At 40.2% G+C, this 25,719-nt stretch overlaps 1 long non-coding RNA gene across 1 annotated transcript in view; it reads left to right on the top strand.

The window, feature by feature from the left end:
* Window positions 1–21,667, top strand: part of LOC118853661 — a 51,242-nt gene extending 29,575 nt beyond the window's left edge. The window contains exon 4 of the long non-coding RNA XR_005010683.1: window positions 21,588–21,667. This is a non-coding gene — a long non-coding RNA (uncharacterized LOC118853661). The remainder of the gene's footprint in view (window positions 1–21,587) is intronic.
* Window positions 21,668–25,719: the final 4,052 nt, after the last annotated feature.

The raw sequence follows: 25,719 nt of genomic DNA, 5'->3' as shown, positions 1-25,719 counted from the left end.
AAAAAAAAACAAGAGAAAGAAAGAACAAAAATAAAAAAGTGAAAATAGTGTGCTTCGATCTACATTCAGAATCCATAGTGGGTATAGATAGCATTTTCCATCACGAGTCTTTTGGAATTTTCTTAGATCATTGTGTTGCTGAGAAGAGCTAAGTCAGTCATAGCTGATCATTGCACAATGTTGCTGTTACTGTGTACAATGGTCTCCTGGTTCTGCTCACTTAACTCAGTGTCAGTTCATGTAAGTCTTGCCAGGTTTTTCCGAAATTCGCCTGTTCGTCATTTCTTCTAGAACTACAGTATTCCATTATATTCATATACCACCACTTGTTCATCCATCCCCCAATTGATAAGCATCCCTTGCCCAGTTTTTAATTCTTTGCCGCCACAAAAAGAGCTGCTATACGTATTTTTGTACGTGTGGCTTTTTTTCCCTTTATTATTACAGAGATATGGTTTCATGATTCTCTGTGAGTCACAATCTAGATAAACTCATGCAGAGCATAGTCTACATGGATAACATATGTATATATTACACACATATACATATGTGATATAGATAGTATGTATCACATGTAAGAAGAAATCAGTAGGTAACTGTGATTTCATCGGTATTGGGAACTCCCAGTGTGGAAATTTCCTCCACTGATTCAGAATGGTGATTCATCTATTGCTTAGTATCACAGGAGCATAAATCTAGACCTAGATAGATTAGGTGATAATAGATCTAATAGATCTAGGCCTGTAAGGGATCGCAGAGGCCATCTAGTCCAGTCCCCTCATTTTATAAGTGAGGAATTTGGGTCCAGGGGAAGCAAAGGGACATAATCTTATAGATTTGCTCAAGGCACTGAGAAATTACATGACTCAAACCCAGGTCTTCCTGACTCCATGTCCAGCCCTCTGTGCATTGCACATTGATATTCTTTCTCCTTTTCTCCCCTCCAATCTTTTTCTTTCTGTCTCTATTTCTCTGCCGCTCTTTGTCTTTTGTTCTATCTCTGTTTCTGTCTTTCTCACTTTCCTCCCCCTCTTCCTTCCCTGCTTAAAATTATAATATTTTGTGTTAGAAAAATTGCCATAACAACTGGTGAATTTTTTCAATTGGCAGCTTGAAAAACTGATCTTCAGTTATCTGGAAAATTTGTTTATGTGAAAGAAATAGCTCAGTTCTTGACATGCCAGGTAATGAGGTATTACTATTATCTGTCTGAAACCAAAGCTAACCCTTTTGCAAAAATGGAATGTAACTCTGGTGCAAGGTTGTGGGTATCATCTTGAAAAATCATTTTCTTTAGAGAACACATTCAAAATCTGTGTTGTTTTTCCCAAGGAGTCTGCAGCTCAGAAATCTCTTATTGAATTAGCCAGAAGGTTCATAGGGGATGATTACATCTGTGTGCAGGGTTTTTTTTTTTTGAAACATTTCAGCATCCCAATATTTGTCATATGAATATTGGCTAAGAAATAGCCACAATGTAGAAATTTTTTTAACTATATAGAAGCCTATGTTTTTTATATTTTAGAGACAGTTTTGGGAGTTCAAAGGGTGATATTTCCTCATTCTTCCTTTATGATTTTTATAATTGTGCTTCTCACCCATGTGTGTCTGAAGAACCTCTATAGAGAAATTGCTCAGCATTCTGGATACCTTCCTCTAGTTTGTTTAATACTTCGGAAGTACCAAAGCAACATGGGCTGTCCATCTATTAATCTCCAGAGATTCCTTCCATCTCAAATAATCTGTGATGCCTTACTCTTGATAAGAAGACCTTATCACTTTGTACTCTAGTTATACATGTAGGAGACAGCATGCTGAAGTGGATAAATCACAGGATTTAGAGAAAAAGACCTGGGTCCAAATACTTGCTCTTATTTACTACCTATGTAATATCTGGCAAATAAACTTAAACTCTATGGGCCTTCATTCCCTCATCTGTAACCTAAGGAAATTGGACTGAGGTCTCTTCCAACTCTAAAGTCATCCTCATCCTTCATGTGTTGAATTATCATTGGTCCTAGGCTATGGCCTCCATATATTTACAGTGTTTCTTCCCATTGTCCTATAAAGTAAGGATAGTAATATTTAGCTTTCCACATTGTGATGAATAAGTGAAGTTTTTAAATAAGATAGGTGAAGTTTTTGAAAGTGTTATGTACAGTAGAATGTAAGACCCCTAAAAATAGAAAAAAATTTTCATTTCATGTTTGTTTCACCTAGAAGAGTATTTTGTCCATTTTGGAGATGTAGAGGGGTGTATGTGGTGTTGTCAAGACTTGTGATTTCACTGGTGTGGACAATTTCTGGTATATATTTTCCACCAATGGTGATCAACTTGTTGTCTATGGTTTATATGCTTATAGGAGATATTCTTAAGGTCCACAGATTTTACACACACACACATATACATACACACACATATATATATATATATATATATATACATAATCATATTTTAATATAATTCCTTATAATCATTTGTATTTTCTTTTATAGGTTTTAAAACATTATTCTAAGAAAGGGGTACGTAGGCTTCACCAGACTACAAAAGAGATCCATGATATAAAAAGGTTAAGAGATTCTGTATACTTGCCTGGGACAATTAAAGCTTAAGGAACTTGCCCTTGGTTTCACAACTAGGGTGTGGCAGGCTCATGGAATATAAACTGCTTGCCAATAGGAATTGTTTTATTCTTTGTGCTCATATCCTCAGTGCTTTCACAAGGTAGGTGCTTAATAAATGCTTATTGATTGATTGATTTGAACCCAGCTCTTCCTGAGTCTAAGACCAGCCCTTGAAGCTCTAGTAGACCATGCTGTCTTTCCCCTTGTACATAGTAAGGCCTTCGCCTAAAGGGGTCAAGGTCTCCCATTGCATCCTGGGCCATCTCCAGTAGTCCTGGTGAATATCAGGCCACTGGACCCAGATGGCTCTGGAGGAGAAAGCGAGGCTGGTGACCTTGCACTTGCACAGCCCTCCCTCACTCAAGTCAAAGTCAACTGCAAGTCATGTCATCATTTCCCTGATGTCATGGTCCTCTTCAAAAAAGAAGGATAAACAAACACAAGGTACTTAATGAATATTGGATTAGATTAGATTTTTCTCTGGTACTACCTTAACCATGTGAGCAAAGTTAGTAAGAATAACTTCTTTTCAGCTCAATTTAAATTTAATTTGACAAACATTTATCAAGCACCTACTACATGCAAAATCCTGTGCTAGGGAATGGGGGTTATAGAGTGATGAATAGGACACTGTCCTAGTGGAAAGGATGTTGGATTTGAGTCAGAGGACCTGGGTTCAAATGCTACCTCTGACATAAACTGACCGTCACAAGCAATTGTCTAAGACATTATACTGAGAGAAATGATTATTTCCCTCTTATATTAATAGCCAATTATTTATATTTATTTATTTATTTATTTTAGTGAGGTAATCAGGGTTAAGTCACTTGCCCAGGGTCACACAGCTAGTAACTCTCAAGTGTCTAAGGTCAGATTAGAGCTCAGGTCCTCCTGACTCCAGGATTGGTGCTCTCTCCACTGCACCACCTAGCTGTCCCCTAATAGCCAATTATTGAATTAGGACTAAGGTTCCCCCCACTCCTTTTCTTTGTTTAGAAATCAGCCCCTACAGGTTTTTCAGGCAGCCTTTGAAGTGCAGGGCATATGATGAGATGAAATCTTGGATGAAAACTCAGATCTAATCAAAATGTAAAGACATTTTAGTTTAGGGGAATTGATGGAATCCAGTCCATTGTGTTTTAGTCAGACAGGTCTGAATGGAAGTAGATTCCCCCTTTTGTCTAGATTGTTCCTTACTGGGGTGGTCTGGGGAGAATTAGGTCTCTTTGACCAAGACTGAGGAATCAGAGTCATGTCCTCCAGACTCTTATTAGAATGAGCCCACCTCTCATAATACTGATTCTCTCATTACCTGTTGACCAATCAAGAGTTGATTGCCACCCTGAGGAATACCTGCTCTTCCAAGGCCACATAAGTGTTGAGTAGGTTCCATGTGGGGTCTTTGACATTTGAGAATGCCACTGACCCCTTTTATTAATTATCTGCCAGCATAATTAATAAAATGATTCATTACCCAGAAACTGTGTCTTTTTAACTTTTTCACATCATAATACACTGGAGAATAGTTGTTAATCTACACTAGTAGGAGTTCCTTCATAGGGAGTTCTAGAGTTTTCTAAGTGATGAAATCACAGGGTCCAAAACTAAATCAAATCAAACCAACCAACCAACCAACACCAAACAAAGGACAACAACAACAAACCCCTTACAACCCGAGGTCAAGCAGTGCTTTGCCCCAAGATGTCATCATCCATGGTACTGTTGAACTTGGGGGTAGGGTTATGGGGGATAGCTGTCACTCAACCACTTAGTGCCCCAGCTAACTCTTTAAGGCTGTAAGTGTCATCAATCAATCAATGATTATATATTAATCACCTACTTTGTGATAGATCCTCTACTAGGTACTACACATACAAAGACCAAAGAACAATGATCCCTTGCCCTTGGGAAGCTGACATTTTAAGGAGGAAATTATGTGTACCATGTGAGTCTTGAAGGTAACTGACTTCCTGGCAAGGTTTGGACTGGATTTCTTATGAGAAAGTGTAAGTTACTAATGACCTGCACTTTGTGTTTCTTCCTAGCTCAAGAAGAGAGGATACTAATAATAATAATAACCATTATATTAACAACAACAGCAATTCCATTATAATATGAGCTCCTCAAGGGAAGGGACTGTCTTTTGCTCTTTGTATCTCCGGTGCTTACCACAGTGCCTAGCATGTAGTACGCCCTTAATAAATGTTTATTGACTGACTTCACTGAGGGAATCAAGATTGAAGGGCAGAGTTTTCTGGTACAGAAGCAGTTTTAAAAAGCCTCTCTGGAAAGGGACTCAGTAGGAGAATGGGATAGTATGTGGCAGTAGGAACAGAAGCAACAAAGAAACAGATGGAGGACCCATCTCTGGAGATTTACTCTCAGCCCTGTAAAGGCTGGATCCTCATCCTTTCCCAGCCATGAAGCTGAGATTATTAAAAGAATACAATGACTGGATTCTGGCTTCTTATAGAAACCAGCTGGAACAATGGGGAATTCACTCAATTCTCCGCTTCTCTCCTTTGTTTTACAGCCAAGTACAACTAAGGGCAGGCTTTATTACTAACGGTTTCTTAACAGTTCTTTACAGTGTTGATGATGGTTTGCTAGATAAGCATAAAAAAGATTTTAATTGCATCTTTAGTTTCTGTTTTTGCTATAGAGAATATGGGAGAGGAGGAAACCCTGCGGAGAATTGATTATTGGAAATTCAATTGGCTCCTGGCTTGGCTATCAACAGATTGCCTTGGGCCTCAGAGTATTTTGTGATTCTGATTTCTGATTTGTATTTCTTAAGGTTTTTTGGAAACAAAATTTTTTTATAGAGAAAGAAACCATGAGGCAATGGGAGATTCACCCTGGAATAAAACCCTCATGAGCTAGCCTCATTATTTCCAAAGAGCAGGTCTCTTTGAACCAGAAGCCTTTGGCTTGTCCTCCATTCTGTAAAGAGACAGATGGGGAAAGGGCAGGGAGAGTACAGACCTCAAGAGAAGGTCACACTTTGAACCAGATGCAATGAAGAGCACAGGTATAGTCAACTTCATTCATTTTCCTGAGGTGGATGAAAAGTGCTCTTCATTTATATGGTCTTCTACAATTATCTCAGTCATCAAAAAGTGTTTTGGGGTTGGTTGGTTGGTTGGTTTGGTTTTAGTCTTAGACCCTGTGATTTCATCACTTAGGAAACTCTAGAACTGTATGTGAGGGAACTCCTACACACACACACGCACATACACATACACACACATGCACACAGATACACACATACACATAACAGGTAAAAGGGCGTCACAATGGTAAGGGTACTCTCAGCTAGAAGGACCAAGAAAAGCCTTGTAGAAAGTGGTCCTTGGACAGGATTACAAGATGTAGGGGCAATGGCACATGCTTCTGATGGTGTTGCTTCAAGTGGAGGAGACCGAGGAGTCTGGGTCTGGGACAGCCATAGTGATATGTAATAGAAATCCCTTGGAGACACATAGGGGCCTGTGTAGACATTTTGTAATTGATTCTAGTCTGAAAACTACTTGGTAACTGGTGGACTCTTGATTGGCTATGGGGCCAGAACTAGGGATGCCATCACAAAGCAGAGCATTCTTTTTTGCTACTCTTTTGGTGGAGTGCTAGGCAGCTAGATGGTGCCATAGTGAACAGAGCACTGGTCCTAGAGTCAGGAAGACTTATTTTCCTGAGTTCAAATCTGGCCTCAAACAGTTACTATCTGTGTCACCCTGGGCAAATCATTTAATCATATTTGCCTCAATTTCCTCACCTATAAAATGAGCCGGAGAAAGCAATGGCTCTAATATCTTTGCCAAGAAAACACCAAATGGTGTCAGAAAGAGTTGAACACAACCAAAAGGACTGGACAGAAACAAATGGTGGAACTCTATCGTGGCTCTACTCTTTCACTGAAGGCATCTGCTAAGAGACACAGCTTTAAGAGGAGAGGCCTTGGGCCTCTTCCCTCTTGGCCTTCCTGTGTCCCTGAGAAAATGAGCCTCCATCCTTTACTTTGCCGTTTGCTCTCATTTTTAATGGAGATCAATTTGGAAACTTGAAAGATCGGGAGAGCATGTCTGCAGACATCTGGGCATCGCAGATTCTGGGAGCCCACAAGTCAAAGTTCATGGCAGGTTTTGTAGCCATATCAGTACCTTGAGGAGTGAGGCTCTCTAGGACCCAGTCCAGTGGTAGTTGAGATGAGGACTCAGGCAAAGATGAGAGTGATAGATGTGAACTTAATAGGACCAAGACAATCTAGAAATTGTGCTAACAGTGGCCAAGTCTCCCCAGAGCCCATGGTGGTATAGAGGAGGGTATGGCTCTGAGGTTTTTGGTGGGAAATTTTACAGTCCTGTTCTTGCTGTGTCTTTTAAGTAAATTTCCTTTTGCAAAAACTCATTGACATTTCATGGTTAGATAGAAATCAGGCTCTACTCACTGGCAACTAACAGTGGGGGACCTCTGAGAGCCTGAGCCAATAGAATTAACGAAGAAAAACCCCAAACCTCTCAGGATACCACTAGAACCCTGAGGAGGAGATGGAGCCAGGCTGGCTCTGGATTAATGCCTCACTACACAGAGATGAGCAGACACAGAAGCAAAGCCAGTGCAAAAGTTTAGAGATAGGGCTTGGAGTGTCATGTGTGAAGAACAGCAAGAAAGCTAGTTTTCCTGAACTATAAATGTATGGTGGGGAGAATTGTGTAATAAGGCTGGAAAAGGATAAGGTCATGTTGTACAGAACTGTATGTGTCAAAGAGAGGAAGGGGCAATTGATCCTTTGGTTAGGAGGGAGCCACAGGAGCTGTTTGAATAGTGAGGTGACATCATCAGACCTGGTAATGTGCACTGGTAGAAGAAATTTCTTCACCAGCAGTCCCCTACATCAATTAAATTCCACATCTAGACACCTCCCCCACTCCATGGAAATTATAAAGAACTCAATGTAATTTTCCTTACATTCTGAAGGAAACTGGGGATCTTTGAGAATCTTCAGGCCATTCATTATTCCAAACACCAACGTCCATTGTACAGGTCTGGGGTGGTGATTTAAGCTTTTGGGTTGGGTGAATTCTTGACAAAGAGTGTGTTTATTGTACCTCTCATATCACAAAATAAACCCAATGGCTGACACCCTCCTGAGGCTTATTAAAAATAGCCCTGTGGTTATCTCTCCTGTAAGCCACAGGGAAGCGGAGCCTGATTTTAAAAAGAAATAAAGAAACCTCTGTTTAACTCTAGCCACATGAGATCTGAAAAAAAAATCATTCTTTCTAAGCTAAGAATAAAGTTCTTTTTGGAGAGGGGAATATAGCACTATGGGGGAAACTATAGCATTTCTCCTTCATAAGTCTTCTGCTCTGACACATCAGACAGAGGCCTGGCAGATCCAAGAGGCCTTACGTGTGTTATGTGAATGTGCTAATATGGTGGATGGTTGGAATGTTCACCACTTGTACCTTGCTATTCTTCATTTCAAGAAGGGAAGGAAGGATTGCTGATTAGCTCAGTTGGGCTTGGTACATATAAGCAAATGAGTGTGAAAAGCTCTTGGGGGTTTGTGTGCGGCTAACTCATCTCTCCTTTTTTCCAATCTTCCTTCCCTGTTCTCACTTGACAGGAATTTCAAATCAGGTTAGCTGAGTTTTTGCCCTGTTTCCTGATTTCTTCTTCCTAGCCTTGGCTTTTGAGGTATAAGAATAATTTATGAGGAGCCAAGGCCATAAGAAATTATGCCAGAATTCATCCCTGAGTACTTTAAAGGAAAAGTTCACCTCAGGAGCCTGGGGAATCAAACTATGTTTGTTATTATTATTTTTTTTAAATAAGACCTTTGTAATCTCCTTGCTATTACTCATCTGGCAAATATCTCAAGGCAAATCATTAATCAGTCTTAACATTTAGTGCTGCTTCTCCTATGACTCAGGACTGAATGGAACTCATCCATTTATTCTTCTCCCACTGACCATGTTTGAACTCCCTGTCTTGTTGGCTTATGACCACTACAAAGACAATGGCCATTACTTTGCTAAGGAATTAGGAGATACTCAAGCTAAGTTTATAGATGCCTGTATGAGCCAAATTGCTTTACTTGGTAGGAGAGCATGGAACATAAGCACCTTGAGGCCAGGAACTGCTTTGTTTTTGTATTTGTATCCTTAGCATTGTGTCTTACACATAGTAGGCATTTAATTGTGAAATTTAAAAAGTTTAAGATATGATTTCTGGGTAATTGATAATTTTATTAATAATGCTAGCATATTACCAATAAAATGGGTTAGTGACACTCTCAAATGCCAAAGATGAATCATGGTAGTGGGCTCACAGTTTATATGCCTTTGGGAGGGTGGGAGACTGAGGGTCGCAATCACCTCTGGTTGGTTTACAATTAATGAGAAAATCCTGTCCTTCAGAGATTGTGTATTCCCCATTAGGCTGTGAGATCCTTGAGAGCAGGGACTTTCTTTTGCCTTTCTTAGTATCCCCAAAGCTTAGAACAGTGGCTAGCACTTAGTTGGCACTTAAAATACTTATTTTCTGACAGATGTATTTTTCAAATGCAGCAGGACATCTAATTTTTAAAGCTAAAAATTGAGACATCCGTCAGACTATTTTTGTCCAAAGTAATTAAATTGCAGAATTGTATTTTTCTTTAATTCTCTGTAATCAGAATCTAAGGTTTGGTCCCTTAGATAATTTATATCTTGTGCCAAGAAATGGATTTTTCTTTCACTATAGATACAACCAGTGAGATAGTGTGGTAGAAATAGATGTAAAAAGAGGTGGCATATTATAGGGGATAAATGATGGGATGTGCTGGCATGGGGTGTACTTTGTTTAATGATGCCTTATTTATCAACCTCAGCACATCCTAAGTTCCTCAAGGACAGGACTTTCTTGCTTTTGTGTATATATATAATGACAGCAGCTATCACAGTGCCTGGTGTAGCTTAATAAATAACTGCTTAATAAATAACTTATTGATTGATAAAACAGGAAGACACACACTAATTGAAGGCAGCTGTCAATATTACCAAGGAGGAGATATCAAAGAACAAGGAAAAGGATGTATATGTACAAAAATATTTATAGCAGCTCTTTTTGTGGTGGCAAAGAATTGGAAATCAAGGAGATGCCCCTTGATGGGGGAATGGCAAGACAAATTGTGCTATATGATTGTGATGGAATATTATTTTGCTATAAGAAATGATGAGCAGGATAGTTTCAGAAAAACCTGGGAAGACTTACATGGGCTGATGCAAAGTGAAATGAGCAGAACCAAGAGAACACTGTACACAGTAACAGCAATATTGTATGATGATCAACTGTGAATGACTTATCTATCCTTAGCAATACAATGACCCATGACAATGTTGAAGGACATGATGAAAAAATGCTATCCATGCAGATTGAAGCATGCTTTTAAAATTATATTTATTCTTGTTTTTGAATCTGGTTTTTTTTTGCTATATAGCTAAGGTGGAAATGTTTTGCCTAACCACATATATATAATCTATGTAAAACTGCTTGCCTTCTCAAGGCGTGGGGAAGAGATGGAAGGAGGGAGAGAATTTGGAACTAAAATGTTTTTTTAAAAAAAATAAATGTTAAAAATGTTTATGTACATGTAATTGAGAAAAAAAAAGCAAAAATAAACAACATATATTCTAAAAATATAGCTAAATTAGATATCAAGATTGCAGAGTCCAAATGGAGGAGGACATCATTGGTCATAGATTCAAAGCTGGAAAGGACCTCTGAGGCCATCAAGTCCTACCCTTTCATTTAATAGATGAGGAAACTGAGGTCCATGGAGGTCAAGTGACTTGTCCAAAGTCACACAGGTAGTAAGTGTCAGATCGAGGACCTCAGCCTCCAGATCCATTCTACCAGATGGTAAGGTCCTCCAGATGCTCCTAATTTGTGGATGATTCAGTACTACTTTCATAAAGCTGAAGAAAACAACTGAATTTCCTCAGCAATATTTATGACCATTTAATGTGGCCTAAGTCCACAGAGGAGAAAGTAAATGGATGAAGAATAAGTTGTCAAACTGTGACATTCATTTGTATGGGTAGGCAGGCACTGCAGTTGGGTGATAAAACTGACCCAGAATTAAACAGGAGAGGAACATGCTAGATTGTATTTGGAAAATTGTGCAGGATTTTTGACAACCCCAAAGCTTTTCCTGACCTCAACCCATAATCATTCTAACATGAATAATCTGGTGATGCTAGTTGACCTCGAATCATGGATAACTGTGCTTTCTGAAGAATAAAAATTGCAAGTGACCCAAAGAACAGAAAATCCCTCATGTGTATAGTACCAATAATAATAGGCTGCCCTTCAGGGGCTTACATTCTAATGGAGAAGACAACACACAAGAGAGCTGAGAGAGGAAAAGGAAGGGAGGCAGAAGTCTGGGAAGTCAGAAGCAGAGACAGGAAGGAAATGAATGTTGGCTAGCCTAGATCCCTCTTCAGAATGGAGTCCCTGGTCAGGACCTCACCAATGAGAGAAACTTACAGAAGTGAGAAATTCATCAAAGGGAGCAGGGAGCTGGCATGAGGGAGGGATGTTCCAGGTAAGACAGCAGCTGAGGCATGGAAGCAATGTCTAGAAAGTCACAAGCAGAGCCAGGAGAGGAAACACTGAATTAATGGAAAGTATTTGGAATCAAAGACTGATTTAAAACATTATGGTTTTTGCCCCGTTGTTCTTCAAGCTGTGGCCTTGGGTAAGTCACTTCTCTGACTCTCAGTTTCTTCTTCTGTAAAAAGAGGGATGAAAATACTTTCACTCTCTTGGGGTGGGGGTGGAGGTGGGGTTATAAACTATGACATCATATATAAACACAAGCCATTATTATGGTTCTCTATCTCTACCAACATCTGAACAGAAACAGTCTCAGCAGACATTCACTTATCTTTCTGGCTGAACCTGATTGTCAACTACATTGATAAGAAATTCTACACTCAGCCATTATTGGCCTTGCAAAATCAACAGGTTAAGTGAGGATATATTTAATAATAACAATAATAATGACTAGCATTAAGACAGCACTTTAAGATTTGCAAAGTACTTTACGTATGTTATCTCATTTGATCCTCGTTTTCCTCCTCACCATCATCATAGTTAACATTTATATAGCACCTACTATATGCAGGCACTGTACAAGTACTTTCCAGTTAGAGCACCTACTATGTGCAGGCATTGTACAAGTACTTTCCAGTTGGTGCACCTACTGTGGTGCAGGCACTGTGCTAAGTGCTTTTAGTTATCTCATTTGGTATGCCTCACAACAGCCTTGTAAGATAGAAGCTATTGTTATCCCTTTTTACGAATGAGGAAACTGAGGCTGAGGGTTAAAAAAAATCAGGGTCACAAAGGTAGTGTCTAAGGCAAGATTCAAACTCAAGTCTTCCTGACTCCAAAACTAGCATTGTTCCCACTGTCATGTCGCTGCCTTAATCCCAAAGTTTCCATGCAAAGGTTATGCTAATTATCCGAATCTTCCAAGAAGAAATAAGACTTACAGGGAGAAAATATAGTACATTGGAAAGGGTACAGTGTTAGAACCAGAGAACTTGGATTCAAATCCTGCCTTTGACACTACCTTATGACCTTGGGCATGTCTCCCTATGCTTCCATTTCCTTACCTGCAAAATAAAGGTGTTAGACTAGGTAACCTCTGAGGTCCTTTACAGTGCTGGAGCCATAATCCTCTACTCTTTGATAATGTGAACAACGGCATAGGAGGCAGTGGGGAAGCTTAAATTTGGGAGGGGGGGAGGTCTTAGAGTACTAATGACAGAAGACATTACAAGTCCACGTGGAGTAGTGGACTTGGAGTCAGAAGACCTCCATTTAAATCCCTTCTCAGACACTTAATAGATGTATTTTCCTGGATAAGCCACTTTCTGGGCTCCTGTTTCCTCATTTGTAAAATAAAAGGTTTGGACTAGTGTAATATCAATTAAGTTGGGACTTTTTTACTCTTTTAGAATGATAAATTAATTAAGTGTCTTTGAGCCTTACTAGGTGAAAAGCCCAGGTCCAAACCCCTATCTACTAGGTGCTAAGCTGATGTGGGCGTGAAGCCCTCAGGGCCCTAAGGGGAGTTGTTAAGACCAGAGCCAAGAGTAGGCACATAAGTTCTGGTCACTCAGATGACATTTGATGAAGTCCAAAGACTGTATAAAAAGAGAAAACAGAGCTATCTGCTTGAGGCTCTCACTCCTGGAGGAGTCAACCAACGTGTGGTACTCTGGGCAGTCCCTGTAAGAGCCTCCCAGCTCACCCAGATGTTGATGGTTTCTTGGTAACTATGAATTGTACTTGGTATGTGTGTTTGTAATTTGTTTGTATTTGCTCTGAACTTCAGGGTGTTGGCTTTTTCCCCTGAACTAAGTGAAGGATATTTGTATGTTGGATTGAAATAACATTGTTAATCCCCTAACGTTCCTTCCCTTAGTAAAGCAGATCAAAAGAACCTGTGCTGGCAGCATTCTTGTTGTTGGGCTTGTGTTGGTCTTTCACCCCCACAGCAGCTGCTTGCCGAATTGTTGCAACAACTAGGTGGCCTCCAAAGACCCTCCTAGTTTTCAACCTATGCTTCTATGAGGATGACCAGAAAGTAAGGCCCATGGTGGTGAAAAATGATCCAATTAAGCAGGTAGGGAAGGGGACCAGAGTATGAAGGCCCTTGATGCGGCTTAGCCTGCATGCAGTAGTCAAAAACAATCACAGGCTCTTGAGCAGGGAGATTGTGTGACAAGCATGTGGAATGCAGGTTGGTAGATAGACTACCTAGGGAGACCAGATGGCATCTGGGAGCAGAGAGGATCCAGCAGTGGGCCTCAGGCACTCACTAGCTGTGTAACCCTGGGCAAGTCACTTGAACCTCCATCTGCCTCAGTTTTCTCAACTGTAAAGGGGGATAACAATAGGACCTACCTCTCAGGATTGTTGTGGAGATCAAATGAGATAATTGTAAAAAGGATGCTTAGCACAGTGCCTAGTATATAGTAAGTGCCATGTAAATACATATTCCCTTCACCTTCCCTCTCTTCCTTCTAATTCCATATCTATGATCCCATGACCTGCTCCAAGTCTGTGGTCCAGGTGTGAAACGATAAAGGTCATATTGATGGAAGTTGGAATGCTATATTATAAGATGATAAATTTAGAGCTGGAAGGGTCCTTAGAGATCATTCATCCAACCCATTCCTGTTGGGTAGCCTGGATCCCTCACCAGAATGGAGTCCCTGGTCAGGAACTCACCAATGAGAGAAACTTAGAGAAGGGAGAAATTGCTCCCAATGGTATTCTCTTATCATGATCACTACTTACCAGCCTGTGCTCAGGGGAAGAAATAGAAAAATGGAAGAAGGTGGCTGAGATCTCATCCTCACCTGGCCAAGCACCTGCTCCTGCTGTCCTGTGATGGTAACCACCATTGCTGCTGGGGGAGGGGGAAGTGCTTGAAGGCCAAGGAAAGACTTGAAGAGGTGCCAGGGATTAGCCCCAAAGGGAAGATGAAGCTCTTTACCAAGCTTCTCTTCGGGAAGCTGCAACCCCTGGCTACTGGGGAACCATCAGAAATTACTGTGTCATTCCAGCTAGATCGAAATTGTTCAGCAGAGTCAGAGTACATATCCAGCTCCACGGGAGTTGCCCCAGTCCAGAATGTCAGGGGTTCCTCTAGTCACCCCCCATTAAGAAGGCACAGCTGGTATTCAGAAATGCAGGTGCATTGATTTCTCCAGGCCTCAGTGTCCTCATCTTTAAAATTGATAAGAGTGGAAAGAGTTCTGTACCTTGATTCAAGAATTTGAGTTCAAATCCCTCCTCAGATATTTACTAACTGTGTGACTCTGGGCCAGTCATTGGATTTCTTTGACCCTCACATCCCACATGTATAAAATCGGGTTGATCTGTAGCATTTACCTTCTACAGTGGTTATAAGACTCAAATGAAGTATGGTAGATGAAGTGCTTTGACAACCTTAAAGTGTGATGTCAGTATCTTGGTATTGTTATCATTAATTACTTTGAACTTGGATTATTGTTTCATTGATATGGGGAAATTCCTCTATCACTGAAGATCAGAAGAGGTGAAGATGTATCACCTAGAAAGTGTAGGATGGGCAGAGGCAGTGAGCCAGTCTACATGGGAGCAGAGCAAAGACCTGCTGTACAATTGGTTTATTCAAAGATCTAGAAGAAGGCCTTTAGCATGTTGGGTAAATCCTTCAAGGAGGAGTGTGGGAGGAGAAACTACTCAGAAGCCTAGAGTCTTAGAGGACTGGCTGGAACACTGAGAAGATTAAGTGACTTATCAAAGCTCACACAGCAAATCTGTGTCATGGCTCTCTATTCTCTACACCATACGGCTAATTATGATGATTATTAATGCTTATTGATAACAATATCATTTCCATAGTTCCTGAAGCTTTATAAAACTCTCGACAAATATTATCTCATTTGATCCTTACAACCACAAGATCTAAGTTGTTTATCCCCATTTTACAGGTGAAGACTCTAAGACAGATAAAGGTTAGGTGTCTTCCTCAGGATCACACAGCTGGGATTTGAACTCAGATCTTCCTGTCTCCAGGCCCAGCAGTCTATCCCCTGTGCCACCTACTTGCTTACTATTGTGCCTTAGTGTACTCTTCAAAGCTTGATGTACTATACAATGGCACAAAAAGTTATTTTTTCTCATCAAATTTCCTGAGAACACTTTTCTGGGACCTCTTTCATTCTCAACACTTTATTCCTTTTCTCTGTACACATCAGACCACCCTATGCCCTAGTAGAATAAAACTTTTTGAGGTCGGTGCTGGTTTCATCTTTGTAGCTTTAGTTCCTAGTAGGATACCTTGAATACAGTAGGTATTTAGTAAATGTGTGTAAATCAGAGTTAAATAACTACATGTTAATGAAGGGTCGCTGTGACATAATAGATTTCTGGCATGGGAGTCAGAGCTAGCTCATTCAGATTTTGTCTCGATTGCTTAGTAGCTATGTGACTCTAGAGAAATTAAGTAAGCTCTTGGTTTCTTCACCTATAAGATGAGAACGATGATAGTACTGACCTCACTTGGTAGATACAAATGAGATACAGAATGTCAAGTGTTTGGCGTACTTTTAGCATCTATGTGTATCCTCTACTTTCTGGTCCTTCCGTTGCTGTTTATGGATTCCCATCGACATGGCAGCGAAATTGCTGGGGGAAGAGTGGGGAAAATCTGAGTTCAAATCCTACCTCAGACAGTTATGAGCCATCTTCTGCTAGGCAAGTTACTGAACCACACTCAGCCTCAGTTTTCTGATCTATAAAATGGAGATAATAAAGGTCCCTAACTTGTAAATTGGTCATGAAGATCAAGTGAGAGAAAGCATATAATTTAAAGTATTAAAGAATCACTAGCCATTATTATTTCAAATCTCCGATTATCCTTGCCACTTACCAATTTATATGTGTTGGCTATTAATTATTATTTAAGCATGTATGACATCACCCTTTTTCAGGACACAAAACTCGTAGGGATGGTCCCATTCGCGGACATCTTTCCCTTTACCATCTCACATCTTTTAAAGCGGGGAAATGAGAAGTGAGAGCAAGCTTGTCTCAAAATACTAGCACTGGCTTCAGCAAGTAGCTGCCTCCCTCTCCACCCCCTCCCCACAGATGCTAGGTCAGCAAAAGACAGCCAGGCCCTTGAGAGACTCCAGTGTACAATATGATATTCATAACCAGTGAAATTGGCCCAAATAATCAGCTCTTTAAAAACTCCAGACTGTAGCTGAGGTCTAGGAAAAGAGGCTCCATTCTTTATATGTCTCATTTAGTTCTTCTGTTTCTCCTCCTGGGACAGTTAAGTTCCAGCCTTGTCCTGCTCATTTTCTCAACAGCTCTTTCCTGGCATGTCTGGAGAGTGATGCTCTCGAGACTTTGACTTCTCGGCCATCGAATGGTCAGTTTTGCAAGATGGGGATTAATGGAACAACTTCATTTTTCTTTGGAGAAGGCAAAAACAGATTGAGATCTATTTTCCTTCTTTTATTCCAAGGACTTCCAGAGGCCTCCTTTAGGGTTTATTTACTGTCATAATATAAATTAGAAGTTTAAGAGCCCCCAGATCTTGGGATCTTTGACATAGGAATACCACTATCAGGTGGGCTGGGGGGCAGGGGAAGGTGGCCTGGAGAATGGCTTATAGAGAAATACTCAGAGCAACATTAGTCACAATTAAAAAAAATAAATAACTATAATGATGGAGGAATGGCCATGTGAATATACTGAAATATTACTACCCCCTCAATAAATGACAAAAAAATACTAATAAAATGATATAGAGTAAAGAAAGCAGAATTTGAACCATAATATACACAGTGACTAAAATAAATAACATAATGACACCAACAACAAAATTTTTCAAATCATAAAATTTTTTACTGTTAATAAAACTCACAGATTATAAAAGTTTCAAGGGTGAACAAGGAAGGCCCATGTATATTTATTTCTAGCTTTGTGAAGTTAAAATACAGTATTTCACCTCTGCTCTGACCTAGTACTTAGCACAGTGTCTGACAATTAGTGAGTGTATAATAAATGCCTGTTAATTGACTTTCCTCATCTTCAACTCTTCAGTGTCTCGGCCTCAAAGGAACTGTCTTCCACCTTTGAATGTCTTGTCTCCTTGTCCTATCTTTGTTTAAGACCCATCAATCTTCTAAACAGTGGGTAACTCCCACCATCTCCTTCTCTCCTCCTACTTCCCAGCTGGCAAATGTTTCTAGGAGAATTTAAGTTGCACTGACTGGAGCCATTACAAATCCATGGTGACCAACTTCAACCACCCCCTACTGCTACATGGTGGCCCTTTAGTTCATGCATGTTACACTCCATTCAGAAACTGTTCTAAACTACTTCTCTCAACTCCTAATGCCAACGGTCTTCCTGTCCACTCCATTCAGCAGATGACCTCTCCTTTTTTCTCCCTTTATTCAAAAGATTGAAGAGTTTTTCTTTGCTAGTCCTTATTTCTTGTTCTCTCTTACATTGGTGTATTTGCTTGTCATCCCACCCTCCATCCTGTAAAAGCAATGATCTTCCTCAACATTGTGCTGAAATTCTCTTCCTCTGAGATCCAAACAAGGTGGCATTTCCTCCATAGAACTTTAAACACTCCCACTTAGAATCATAGGGTTTAGAGGTGTAAAGAATTGAAGAAGTCACCCAGTCTAGCCAAATTGATTTTTACAGATTCTTACAGATTAAACAACAATAATAACTGAGTCATGAGAGGTGACGTGCCTTCTCCAAAGACTCACATTTTTCTTAGTCTTCACTCCCCTAGAGGTTTTGGAAGCTTTTGACAGTGTTAACATTCCCTACTCCTGGGCAGTCTATCTTCCCTTATCTTCTGGGTCACTTTTAGCCTCTTTCTTACCTCCTCTTGGTCTTCTTTAGGAGTTAATTTGCCCCCTTGCCATATCAATGGAAGTATGTGTTCCTTAAAGATGGGACCCTTGTGGGTCACTTTTGCTCATATGAGTTTAAACACCATCTCCATGTAGATGAATCCTAAAGACCTAGGATTCACACCCAGATCTTCTGATGCCTTTTCTCCTTCCATAGTACATTACTTTTATTGCAGATATTTTATGCACATGTCTTATGCCCCAGTCGATGGTAAGCTCCTTAAAGATGAGGGCTTTTTAACGGTATGATGGAGAATGAGCAGGATGGTGAAGAGACTGGAGACCATGCCTTCTTGAGATCCATTGAAAGAATATTCAATTTGGATATGCAAAGACTTAGAAAGACTTAGAAACACTATGGCTACCTTCAAGCATTTGAAGGGCTGTCATGGGGAAATGAAATATTATAGCCTTTAATACATATAATAGAATCATTGTTGGAAATCTTCCATCAGGAAGTTCCATGATTTGCCTCATGTAACTGATTGCTCCTTTATGCTGCCAGTCTCCTGGTATTAATATACTTTATTTATACTGGTTGATTGCTTCTTCCATAAAAGTCCTAATCTGCTGCCTTCATTGTAATGTGGAAGTGACTCAGGTTATTGAAGGAGGTACAAGTGAAATGCAAACTTTGGTAAGGCCTACCAAATTGTAAAGGCTTCAAGCATAGGCCCTGAACAGTTCTAACCAGGTAGATAAACTGGGCTTTGTCCCACAATTTTGACCGCACTCACAGTCCTTGAGTGTGAAATAAGGTGAACGCCTTCTTCTTTTCTCTCCTTTTTTCCATCCCTGGATTTATTGCCCCACCCTTTGACGCAATAGCTTCATATGAGTGTCTTAGATTAGAGATGTCAAATATAGGGTGCTGGATTCCATCTGACTGCAACCTGAACCAGATTAAAATGTAATTGGGGAATATTTAGCAAAATAAATAAAAATACAACAAAGCACAGATGATGTTCATCTATGGTTTTCTAAGTCAATATGCGGCCCACAGGGTCCTGTCTAGTGGCCCTGTTTCTATTTGAATTTGACACGACTGTCTCAGGGCCTCCCATGGTATAGAGCAGTGTCCTTTCTCCTCAATTACTCATGGCTCCTTTCACACTGCTTGTCTTTGGTCTCAGAAATTTCTTCTTGTATCTCTAGCAACTCAAGTAGAGCCAACTGACAGGATCTAATCTCTTTTACTTTGAGTTACCTGCCCAGTTCATTGCAATTATCTTGAGACAGCCTGGTCTTCCCTTGGTATTTTTTCTCCACATGTGCACATCTGTTTAACAGATTCAGAGATTCCAGACACCTCCTTGGTAACGGAGGTCAGAGAATTGGGTGGGTGGGTGAATGAATGGCTCATTATTTGTTGCAAGTACTCTAGAAGTTCTTCAGTTTCAGAGTAAAAACGGGAATCTTTATAGAGACTTTTCTGATGTTTTGCACGCACCTCATTCTCATCTCATAAAATGTTGACAGCATTGGCATTGACCCTGATTTATGTTTTAAGTATTCACAATCTTCACATGGACATAGTTGCCAAGCATTGCCCCAATTGGTTTACCAGCTTCCATTGATAATATCTCTGGCTACTGATTAAGTCCATGGGTGGAGAATTGAAGGATTTGATTTCATTATCTTGTGTCACTCATATGCCACTCATATGCCATATGAATATAATGGAATATTACACTACCACAACTAACTATATAGATAGAGCTAGAAATAGAAGAAATAGTTATAGATAAAAGGAGAAGCCTAACCTATGTCCAAAAGACCAGGAAACCCTCCTTGTCTCCAAAAGGAGAAAAATAGCAATTCCATTTGTCTTTCTTTCCATCACTTCTTTAAAATTTTCTTTTTATTAATATAACATTGGTGGGTGTTGCTGTGGAGGGTAGAATTGTCTGAGTGATTCTCCATCCTTTCTGCTCCATCCTCCAGTCTGGAAAAAGGTAGCACTGAATCCTTCCCAGATGTGGTTGATCTTCCTGATGTTGGTGTGGGGTGTAATCTTGTTGTCAGTACTGCCCTCCATTCCCTGTCCCCCTCTTCTTCAGAGATTTAATCAGCCATACACTTCTACAACAATTAGCTGGCTTTTAGCCTAGTGAAAATATAATAGTCCTCATTTCCAGGGGTTCCCCCTCCACTATTTTATAGAATGTATGTAGATGAAATATTTTTAGTACAATCATAATAGATTGGAACTCCAAGTTAGGGAAATTCCTTCCATTTTACAGAAGGTTTGTCTCTTTCCCTTAATTTAAAATTTAAGTATTTCTGGTTAACTCCTGGTTTCTACCATTCTCCTTTGCTCATTCTGAATGGAGAATGCAATACGAGCTCAAGAGAAGTCTTTGTGACCAGTCCTATATGTGAAGCAAAATCATGATACAGGAAATGCTCAGATAAAAGAACCAAGTTATAAAGTATGTGGCAGTGCCTATAACTGGACAGTTGGGAATAGGAGAAATTGGGGAAATAGCAAACATTTAGGAACTCCCCTCATTCCTTGAAGAGGCAATTGTAACCAGCATCTTCCAATGGAGTTCTCTGCTCTAAGATGGCAGCAAGGGCCCAGAAGCCCATCTCATGCTCTCCTTTCTCTGTTATAGCTCAGTTTTCCTTTCTTCTTCTGTCTTCACCCATTGCCCCTGTGCTGCCACTTTCTCCATTAATTATTGATACTTGGCTGGATTCCCTGGTAATTTTATTTTTGCAAGCCAACCATTTTTTGTGGATGTATCATCATTTTCTGTTTTGTATTTGTTTGAGTTTTGATTTAAGTAATCTTAGAGTCAAAAACCTGTGCTTGGATTCCAGCTCACTAGTTGACTAACTGCAGATTTGGAATTATGCTCAAAATAAGTCACTAACTTATCTCCTGACCCAGAGATTCTACCTCTAGGTATATGCCCCAAGGAGGTCAAACACAGAACGAAAGATCTCATAGATATTGAAATATTCACAACCTCACTTTTTTGTGTGTTAGCAAATAACTGGAAACACAGTAACTGCCCATGGATTAGGTAGATTAACTGTGCTACATGAATATAATGGAATATTACATTGCTACAATTAACTATAAATATGCTGAATTTAAAGAATTATGAGAAGATGTACGAATCTATATGATAAAAGCTGAAGTAAGCAAAACAACAAAACCACTATGCACCACGACTGCCCTGATATAAAAGGAAAAATCAGAAAACTGAAAGTGTACTCTGGGTAATTATTATGAGAAAGCTTGGCCCCAGAGAAGAGTCAATAAACTATTCCTTCATAGGACAAAATTAGAAGGGTTAGAAGGGCCCTTAGATGCTGTAGGGTCCAAGCCCCTCATTTTACGGATTTCCTTCCCATCTTTGCAAGAGTCTATGACTGTAGGGAATTGCATATATCCTCACATACTGTTGAGGTATGGGTTCTTTTATTCCTCTTTTTTGTTGTTTGTTACAGGGGACCTAACTTGTCTTGCCTTAGATCTCACCCTACTCCAATCCTTCCTGCACAAAGCTGCCAAAATGATTATCTTGAAGCGTGAGTCTGACTATGCTACTGCTCTGTTTAATAAACATCAATGGGAGTTCCCTGTTGTCTGTAGGAACAAATATAAACTCTTTTCTTTGGCACTTACAGCTATTTATAATCTGGTTCCAATCTCTCTTTTCAGCCTTAACACTCATTACTTCCCTTCTTGTGCAGTATGTTTCAGTCAAACTGGCCTTCTCACTGTTATTTAAAAATGATGCTCTATTTCCTTTCTCTTTGCCTTGGCATGGGCTGTTCCTCATGCCTGGAATGCACTTCTTCCTCACTTTCATGTCTTAGAATCCCTAATTTTTTTTAAGACTCATCCTAAGCCTGACTTTTTTGATCTTCCTACCTAATAGGGCTCTGCCCTCCAAAATCACTTTGTATCAATTTTCTATAAACCTTTATATACATACATATTGCCTTTATATTCCTGGTTCCTAGTAGAGTATGTCACATGTCATTGTTCAGTCATTCAGTAGTTTCTAACTCTTTATGATCCAATGGACCATAGCACACCAACCCTGCCCCTGGGATTTTCTTGGTAAAGATACTGGAGAGGTTTGCCATTTCCTTCTCCAGTGGTTTAAGGTAAACAGAGGTTAAGTGAGAGGTAGTAAGTGTCTGAGGCCAGATTTAAACTCAGTTCTTCCTGACTCCAGGCCTGGTGATCTATGTACTGAACCACCTCAATCAGGTACATAATAGGCACTTAATAAAAACTTGTAAATCAATTGAAGGAATTTCTCTCTTGGCAGGGGAGTAGGGAAATGGTATACTCAGAAATGAAGATGATAAAAAATAAAAGTTTTAACAAATTTAAAAATAATTTAAAGTTAAAATAATTATCAGCTTTATAACCTCAAGCAAGTTACTGAATTTTTTGAGCCTTCAAGTCCACACCTGTGCCAATTAACTGGTTAAATCTGCATACTAAGGTATCAAGAATGAATGAATGATAAATATCTATAATGTACAAAGTGCCAAATTAGTGGCTTGGGTATACAAATATACAAAGAATATGTCCCTGTTCTCATGCTTTCATTCCAGTGGGAGAGAGAATTTATTTCTTATGAATCATTAAATAAATCAATAAATATTTACCAAGTACTTATTGCCAAGCACTGTGCTGAACGCTATTATATGAATAAGCATAGTAAATTCTAGAATTTATTTCCATATATGTTGAATAGAGGCTATAGGAAAAGCCAAGATTGAAAAGATAGGATCCCTTGGAATGTAGGAAGGATCTGAGATTTCCTCAGCTAGAACCTCTTGTATAGGAATTCCTTCCACTAATGCAGAGTTAGGAAGACCTGCATTCAAATTGAGCCAAGATACTTACAACCTGTGTGACACTGGCCAAGTCACTTCACCCTGTTTGCCTCAGTTTCTTCATCTGTAAAATGATCTGGAGAAGGAAATGACAAACGACTCCAGTATCTTTGCCAAGAAAACCCCAAAAGGGGTCACGAAGAGTCAGATACAACTAAAAACAATAATGCCGATGCAACCTTGGTAGCCCTCATTTCCACAGGACCCTAACTTTTCCAACTTCCAGTGACCTGAAAGTTTCTGGTATAGATTAGAGCTCTTACACTGGAATGGAAAATAAAAATGTTTGTTTTCCTGAGGTATATAGGAGTGAAAGGATTTGCCTACAATCACACATCTAACAATTATGTTTGGGACCTGGTTTGAACCCAGCTTTTCCTGACTCCAGGTCCAATGTTATGATTGGATAGAGTGCTGGACATAGAGTCAGAATGGACTGAGTTCAAATCCTGCTCCTTGATACTAGCTGTGTGACCTTGGGGAATACTCCAAACCTCTCTGGGCCTCCTTTTTCTCGTTGATAAAATGAAGGGGTTGGACTAGAGGCCTTCAAAGGTCCTTTCACTTCTGAAGCTGTAGTTCTTTGAGCTTGCTTATGCTAGGCTGATTCTCTTTGTCCACAGCGATTATCGAGTCATGTTGCTGTAAATACCCCGAGTGGGAGAACTACATTATGTAATTCTTATTTGCAGGTTCACCCCTATTTTAATGACTTGAATTCTTGATGAATCCCAGCACTGCCATCTGCAAGTATTTGTCCACACATAAGCCTTACCAAGAACCTTCTGCAAGGGTGGTCCAAAATACCCAGGAGCCTTTTAGGGAGGGTTTTATTCTACATGCAAAGTCTTGGAATAGTTTTTTTTTTTTTAATTTCTTTCCCCTTGCTTTTGGAAATAGGAATAGGGGGCCTCTCTCAGAATTCGTTTCCTTATCTGTAAGATGAAGAGGTTAGACTCACTGGCCTCTGAATCCCTTTAAGCCCTAAATCCCATAATGTGTGACTGAAAGTATGTTCTCCCTGCTACGGGGGATTTCCAGGCAAGTAAATGCCTTCTCCTGATGAAGGCCAGCACCTTTCCTGTAATTTCTTACCTCAGAGACCTGTCTAGAGCAAGAAGAGGCCCAGTTATTTGCTCAGGGTCACCCAGCCAGGATGGATCAGAGGGCTTCCTGGCTCTGAGGACAGCACATTACCCATTCCACCAAGTCACCTGCCTCTGGAGCTACTGGAGAGAGAGCCCTAAATGGAGTTTATTGAAGAGTTGGCTTCATATCTTATCCTCCTAGCAGATTTTCTCCCACTTTCTCATTGATCATAGAGGAAAGGATCTTTGGACAGCTTGCAAAGATTCTGAATTCTCTTCCTAGTGAGCTTAACTCTGGAGATGAAGTCGGCCCTTTCTCCCCACTTCTTACACAATGGCAGGGTGTGGTCCCTCCAACTTGAACTCAGTCCATGCGCTTACTCACTCCAGTCCTGAGAACCGATCTGTACTGCCCTTCTTGCTTACAGCTCAATTGCTCAGCTCATTTAGTGAAGCCTCAGAAGGGTTAAGCCTCTTTATAAAATCTAGGAGCAATTCATAGGATCAGAGATTCAGAGGGGGAAGGGACCTTAGAGGCCACGTAGTCTAACTTTTTTTTTTAAACAAATGAGGAAAATGAGGCCCAGAGAAATTAAGTGACTTGCCCAAGGTCACACAGCAACTTAAGTATCTGAGGTATGATTTGAAACCGGATATCTGCCACAATCTCCGTCTTTCAAAGGACTGTGGTCAAGTCGGTATAATGCCTTTAAAGGGGCAATGATAAGAGATCCAAAGTTCAGGTGAAGAACAGTAAGCTTTTGCTTTCTTCACACTTCAGAATGTACCAGACGATCATCCCTCCCTTCCTATATCTTTGTCTTTCTCTTTATCTCTCTCTTACCACCATTTTCTTCTGTCTGCTATTCTGTCTTCCCTATGCCTGCCCCATCTTTGTTCTCTCTTTGTTCTGTCTTTTCCTCCTCCCTCCTCCATCCACTTTTCTTCTTTCACATCTGAACTTCCTGCCTTTAATGTGAACAAAGATTCCCCTCTCCCCTCTTCCCTCTCCATCAATGTCTGCAAATTGGAGTCCTTGGCATATTAGAGTGTTGGATTTGAAATCAGTGGACCTGAGTTCAAATCCCTATTTGGACACTCATTAGTAGTTGAGTGAATTTTGGCAAGTCATTACACTACCATTCTAGGTCTCAGTTTCCTTGTTTATAAAATGGGATAGCAGAACAGACTAGATGACTGCAAAGGTTCTTTCTAGTTCTGAACCTGATCTTTATTTGGAAGCAAGTGAAATTGAGCAAACTAGAGTGCATGTTCAAATCCCACTTCTGATAGTTACTACCCTTGTGACCTTGGGTAAGTCATTCTCCTTGATTCCAAATTTCCTCTTCTATAAAATGAGGGCGTTGAACTAAATGACTTCTGAGGTCCCCTTCAGCTTTAAACCTACCACGCTACGATCCAGCCATGCCTTCTCATCCTGCTCAAGTCGTACTGAAGCACAAAGCCCTGTCCCCTTAAACGTGGGGAGGCTGCCACCTTGTGGTTCTTCGGAGGTCTCTAAAGCTCTAGTTCAGTATTGACTGGGGACTCCTGGATCACACAGCTGGTCCCCATTAGATGCCGTGTCAGGCTCCAGACTCCGGTCAAATCCTATCACAGTGTTAAAGGAGGAT

Source organism: Trichosurus vulpecula, chromosome 6 (assembly GCF_011100635.1).
Source record: "Trichosurus vulpecula isolate mTriVul1 chromosome 6, mTriVul1.pri, whole genome shotgun sequence".
Classification (NCBI taxonomy): Eukaryota; Metazoa; Chordata; class Mammalia; order Diprotodontia; family Phalangeridae; genus Trichosurus; species Trichosurus vulpecula.
This window is presented reverse-complemented; position numbering and strand designations above follow the sequence as displayed.